At 44.6% G+C, this 6,610-nt stretch overlaps 1 non-coding gene across 1 annotated transcript; it reads right to left on the bottom strand.

Moving 5' to 3' along the window:
* Positions 1-294: 294 nt before the first annotated feature.
* Positions 295-410, bottom strand: trnal-uaa (transfer RNA leucine (anticodon UAA)). Its single transcript has 2 exons — positions 373-410; positions 295-340 (listed from the first exon to the last, which is right to left on the bottom strand). It is a non-coding gene; the product is annotated as a tRNA-Leu (tRNA).
* Positions 411-6,610: the final 6,200 nt, after the last annotated feature.

Genomic DNA, 6,610 nt, shown 5'->3' with positions numbered 1-6,610 from the left:
ATGCCTTTTCATTATAGCGACCAACAACGTGTCTGAATGGAACCGATGTCATTCTGTCCAACAAATAGCCATGGCTGAGACGGTGACACAGACACTCTTCACCGAATCCTCTTTCTCTTCAAACTCGGCAGCCTAAATCCGATGTAATGTGACCCATTGTAACTGCTGTCTGCTGTGACTAAAACAAAACCTTTATCTTTCTTGCGTCTTTCTCATCCTCCCAACCCATGCTTTGATCGCTGCAATAAAATTAGTGATTGCATTATCAAAACACCAATTGTAAAAGACAACAGTTGTCAGGAGTGGGATTCGAACCCACGTCTCCAGGTGGAGACCAGAACACTCGCGTCTATTATTAAACAACTTTCTCGGCTTAAGTCTGACGCCTTAGACCACTCGGCCACCCTGACAACTCTCTTCAAACCCACATGAGCAGCTGTGTTTCATAATAGAGTGAACGACTACATTGGTGAGAGAGCATACATACAAACACTCACTCTATGGTGGGATTTGAAATGAAAATGGAGTGATGCCTTGTCTCAGGTTTTCCAGCATATGAGAATTTAAAGCTCACAGCAGCACAGCGCGCTGGAACTGGTAATGCACACAGTTTAGGTCATCTGTCATAGAAAGGATGACGAGGATTTGGAGAGTGTGCAGAAGAAATTTAACAAGATGATTCCTGAATTAGACGGTTTGGTTTTGCAATAACGAGAGCTTCAACCATCTTGTGTTTTTTTTCCTCTGGAGCAGCGAGGCTGAAGGGGAATCTGATAGACGTCTCTTAGATTTTGGGAGGCATAGATAAAGGTAGAGCACACAGAAGCTGTCTCCGTCCCAGAGCTGATACGTCTTATATCATAGGGCATACATTTCAACTAAGAGGGGAAGTTTTAAAGAAGACGTGACAACACCCTATCACTCAATGTTGGCAAGACCAAGGACAGATTGTGGTATTGAGGAGAGGGAAAACTACAGGTCCATGAGCCATTTCTCATTGGAGGAAGTAATTTTAAATTGGTAGGTATTAGTATATCCTCTACTTTATCAGGAGACTTCAGGGATTCACCATGGCCTCAAAAACCTAGATGAACGTCTACAGATGTGTAGTAGAGAGTGGATTGTCTGCCTGCATCAGGACTTAGCACGGAAATAACATTACCTTTGAAGGAAAATCTTCAAAAGGTTAGTGGATTCGGCCCAGTCCGTCACGGGTAAAGCACTACAAAACATTCAGCACATCTGCATAACGCTGTCATCGGAAAACTGCATCCACCGCCAGAGGTCCTCACCAACCAGGACATTTTCTTTTTAAGGCAGGGACAAGGGGGCGGCCATCGCCGGAGTGGAATGCTCCTCGCGGGATGTGGAAAGGCGGGGAGACTTCCATGGTTCCTGATAACAACAGCTGCGAGAAGTGCACAGAGCTGCAGCTGGTAACAATCTGCAAGGTGCAGATTCTATGAGGTGTTTGAGTTGAATCTGGATGAACCCCGGTTCATTGGGGGCCGCAGGCGGGATGGACTAAGACATATAAAGTGGTAGATACAGTCAGGGTGCAGGACACAGGAAACTGGGTGACAGTCAGGAAGGGGAAAGGGTTTAGAGAGCCAGTGCAGACTATCCCTATGGTCATCACCCTCACCAACACCTGGTTGCCGTTTGTGGTTGGATGATCTAGCAGGGGAAAGCCACAGAGGTCGGATGTCTGGCACTGTGTCTGGTTCTATGCCTCAGAAGGGAAGGGGAAGAACAGATTCCTGGATGTTATGTTGCCTCCCGGGTACCAAGGTCCGAAACAACTTGGATCAAGTCCTGAATATTCTTCAGTAGGACCGTGAGCAGCCAGCAGCTGTGGTCTATTAAGGACCAATGACATCGGTAAGAAGAGTGACGAATTTCTGCAATGGAAATTCAGAGAGCTAGGTGCTGAGGTGGAGGGCAGGATCTTCGGGGTTGTGACAGCCACACGTGACGCGTCCTAATCAGGCGATAAATGGAAATATGATACATATTAACACGTGGCTAAGGGTTTGGTGTAGGAGGGAGGCCATACGAGTTTTCGATCACTGATCTCTCTTCCATGGAAGTTAAGATCTATGGATAAAGACTTTTCGTGCGTGAACTGAAAGTGTATTAATATCCTGCCGGAAGGTTAGCGAGTGCTGCATGATTAGATTTAAACTACATTTGCACGGGGGATGGGTACCAGGGTGCCAGAACAACTGGTGAGGAGATTATGCAGACACGTTGATAAGGTCTCAGACAACGTCAGGAATGCAATCGTTGAGCAAGGTACGACTAGAGTCCTGAGCTGCGCATACTTCAGTGGTAGAAGTATCGGAGAAAAGGCCAATGAACTCAGGGCTTGGATCAAAATCATGGTACTTTGCCGTTAAAGAGACTTGGTTGCAGTGGAGTTTAGTGTGACAGTTCAGTATTTCGGAGTTCCTTTGTTTCAGAAGCGATAGAGCGGGATGGGCTAAAAGAGAATGAGTAGCGTTAATAGACAGGGAAAATGTCACGGCTGTCTTCCGTCACGACAGATGCAGAATTCGACTATTGAGGCTCTATTGATGAAACTGAAAAAGAGGAAAGGTATGATCACGTTAATGGGGATAGATTACTAACCGCCCAATAGTCAGTGGTATTTAGACGGTCAAATTTGAGGATATATCGCTGTCTGTCGCTAGGGCATTACGGTTGTTAGAGTTGGTGCTTCTGACATTCCGCACGTTGACTGTTATTTCCACACTTTTAAAGGACTAAATTGGTTAGAGTTAGTCCAATGTGTTCAAAAATTCTCTTCCCCTTCATCAGTGTGCAGACGTCCCAAGGAGAACGCGTGCAATACTTGATCTGCCATTATGAAATAAAAGAGACTGTGCAAGAGAAAGAAATTTGATTTATCGAACACCTTGTAACTCGTGATCACAATGCCATTGATTTCAAAGTAAATATGGAAAAAAAAGATCGTTCTAGTCCGTGCACTGAGATTTTTCATTGCGGAAAGTTCAATTTTGACGGTATCAAAAACCGTCTAGCAAGTGTCTATTGGAGCCGGGATGTTTTCTGGTCAGTGGGACGCGTTCAGAAATGAATTTCGGAGCGTACAAAGCTCATATGGGCTGTCAGCATAAAAGGTAAAGATAACAAGAGGAAATAACCTTAGTTTTCAAGAGATATTGAATTTCTTGCACCTCACTCCCGATGCGGGCGGAGACGGACGAGGAAACCGTCTGTGATTTGGCTTCTCTTTCTACTAAAGACACGTAGGCATCTGAGGGAGAGTTTTAGGTCCATCCTGCTCTGTCACTTCTGAAACAAAGAAACTCGAAACACTCTCGCTACCAATGGAGTTTCAGAGGTCATCCTCGGAACAAGATTCCGGGGCAATAGCAGCACCCAATTTGTTAGAAATCAAATCCGTTTACAAGCATTTCGAAGAGGTTTCAGCAAGAGAAAGTTCTAGACTCTTCCACCACATAGAACCTACGCCTGGGCAGTAGATCACTGTCAGGTCCATGTCCTCCGCGGGGTTGACTGTACACGTGGAAGCTGACATTCTATACACCGACAGAGCACCCCGAGTTCCTTCTCACGAAAAATAATCCGTGTTGTTCACTATGCCAGAACACAATACTACATACATGCATTAAATATCAAAGTACATAATTTCAAAGGAGAGCTGTGAGAGTGGTTTTCGCAACGAATGGTGGGTATTTGGATCGACGTGGCAAACTGGCGTGAGACCATTGCTTCGGGAAAGCAGATTCGAAGATTCCGTAAGTGGGAGAGACGAAATTGATTTGGAACATGCACGTTAAACGTTATTTTTGCAGAAATCTCTAAAATACGCGACTAAACATCTCCGCTAAGTCGAACAGGTATTCATGTACAGCCCCTTAAGTTATTAAAGTTCCAATACTAAATATTCAGTACCGCACCAGCATCCCAGTGCCCCGGAAAGGCAACATCTTGACGCGAAGTGTAACAGCTTTGCATTTGATCTCCCCTTCCGGCACTGCCTAAATCTTATCTACCGATTGTCGAATATAATCCTCCAGGTGAATTTTGCTCCTCGACTCGTCGGCAATGTAGGTCGGTGCAGCATTCCTGACCGATAACAGCACACGTGACACTTACCTGTGTGAGCACGTACTGGAAGGCCATCGGATTCTGCGTGACATACATTCCAATTTCCACTTTTTTCCCCCGCCAGTACTCCAGACAACCCATTCTGCGTGGACTTCCAGTTCAAGAGTCTGTTAGTGAAGTGTAAAGCCGACTTCCTCACGGATAAAAAATGAAAATAAAACAACCATCAATCACACCTGTTCTTGAGAATTTTTTATTCCAATCAATAGTCCGTATCATCTCTTTTGGATTAGTTGATAGCAACGAAGGCGGTGTGGGAGAAAGCAGAGAGGCTGAGAACGCGAAACAGTGTTGCTGGTTTGGAATCCAGACCATCACCTCGGTATTTCTTCCCCACTCCCCCAGTGCTCATTCGGTTGGAAACAAATGTGATTCGGTTCGTATGCTATTGTACGAGCGGATGATGTTGGGACTGTTGAGCACTGTTCTTGCAGACATAAATTTGCAGGGATGAAGGGACTTGGGCTACATTATGTTTATTTTTTTTTAATCTATGACTGTATTGTCACAGCTATTTTACAGGTGCTGTAAATGTCTTCTGCTGTGTCTGTCTGTTGGCACGCTGATTTGTACCTTAGCCCTGAAGGAACGCAAAGCAGGTGGATAATAAAGAGCAAGGGTACAAGGAGATAGACTGCGCGGTCAGGAGTGCAGAATGAAAAGGTCTATACAGACTCCGGGATTTAACTTAAAACAATATACAACCTGATGTCAAGAGCGTGGTCCTGTGTTCTCTAGCGAATGTACCTTGATCATAATTTTACATTATTCTTCTATTATTTCTTACGATTTTCACACCCTGCCCAGCATGTATTGTGTATAGACAGACTGCAGTAAGCCCTTTGCAGTTTCAATATTCAGTAACTATGTTTCATGCGAACCGTGCGTAGTTCGGCATTTACATTTCATGTACAATGGCGAGTTTCTGTTCTGGAGTTCCATGAAGCTCTTGGCACGTTAGTGAGTTGATCAGAGTGAACATTCGGCTATATTCTGTGGCGTAGATCAGTTGTTATAGACTTTCTCTGCCTGGTATTCTTACAGTTATATGCCCCATATTTCTCTGCTATGGTACAAGTCAATTTCCACGACTATAATTTTACTGTTGGTTACTACCGTCAGCGGGCTGAAAACAGAGAATCTGAAGCTGTTCCTTGAACCTGGTGGTTTCTGTTATCAGGCGCATGTTCCCTCTGCCCAGGGGAATCGGAAGAAGACTACAGGTCTGGGGTAAGTTTGTCGATTATATTGCTTCTCCAACAAGGCGGCGGGAAGTCTAGACTGAGACCATGGAGTGGTTGTAGGTTGCCATGATGCGCTGAGCAGCCGCCAAAACTATAAACAATAGAGCAGAACAGTACACGAACAGGCCCTTCAGCTCATGTAATAACATGCCCTGAGAACATAACCTGTTTCACCTATACTATACCATATGTAACATCGGTACCCCGAAATAGCATTCAGTCCACAATGTGCGGTTAACCGATTAAAATTTTATACTTAAGTATGGGGTTAGTAGAGAACCAAAGAAAAGGAGAACAAATAAAAGGCGCCAATAATCTCATAAACATGTCCAGTGCACAAAGGTTGGAGCTCACGGATTCCCTTTCGCTAACCTCCTTCACTCATCGTCGACCCCTGGGCTCCCGCCCCGAGCCCAGGCCCAGTGGGTCCGGCAACCGTCTCCCAAAGCCACGTCTTCTCTCTCCATCCTCCTCGCGCCTTCTCCCCCGGAGCCCGCGCAAACTAGCAGCTTTCACACAGTCAGAAAGACTGGTCTAAAGCTGGTCTAAACCTGGTCTAAAGCTTTGAAGATTTATTGCAGCGTATGTCTAAGGTGTTGTTTCGAAATAGACAGCTAAAATATTTTCATTGCACCAATTCTGCCGGACATGTCTAACGTTGCTGAAATCTATGTATTATTTGTTCTTTTTTTTCCTCTCACCTCAAGCTGGTGAACTATGAGGTACGAACATTTCCAAGTACCTTGAATTCTCATTTACTAGAAACTTCTGGGCTATTCTGGTGGTGGTAGTATTATTTCCTTCTGAAGGTTAACGGAGAGAGGAACAAAGAATGACCAGACTTATAGTGGAACGGAGATACGGAGATAGGGCCAAAGACTGATAAGAGTATTAGTGGAAATAAGAGAGGGCCAAAGAGTGACTAGACTAATAGTAGAACAGAGAGTCATTCAGCATCAACTTTTGTTATTATTATGGTAACAACGTTACGAATGACCTGCCGATTGCGGGAAAATATCTCCCTGTATCTTTTTTATCATCGCTTTCTACCATCTTTGCACGTCGACGGTTCTAGGGAAAGCTACAGATTGCCTACATATTTTTACTTTTTTGCGAACAATAGAAAAAAATGGTTTTCATGAACTCTCGCATTCACTTGAGCGCTCTGTTGTTCAGCATTAAACCTGGATACTATTTCCTGAAACAGT

Source organism: Mobula birostris, chromosome 13 (assembly GCF_030028105.1).
Source record: "Mobula birostris isolate sMobBir1 chromosome 13, sMobBir1.hap1, whole genome shotgun sequence".
Lineage (NCBI taxonomy): Eukaryota > Metazoa > Chordata > Chondrichthyes > Myliobatiformes > Myliobatidae > Mobula > Mobula birostris.
Note: the sequence above shows the minus strand (reverse complement) of the source record. Positions and strands in the feature narration are given on the sequence as shown.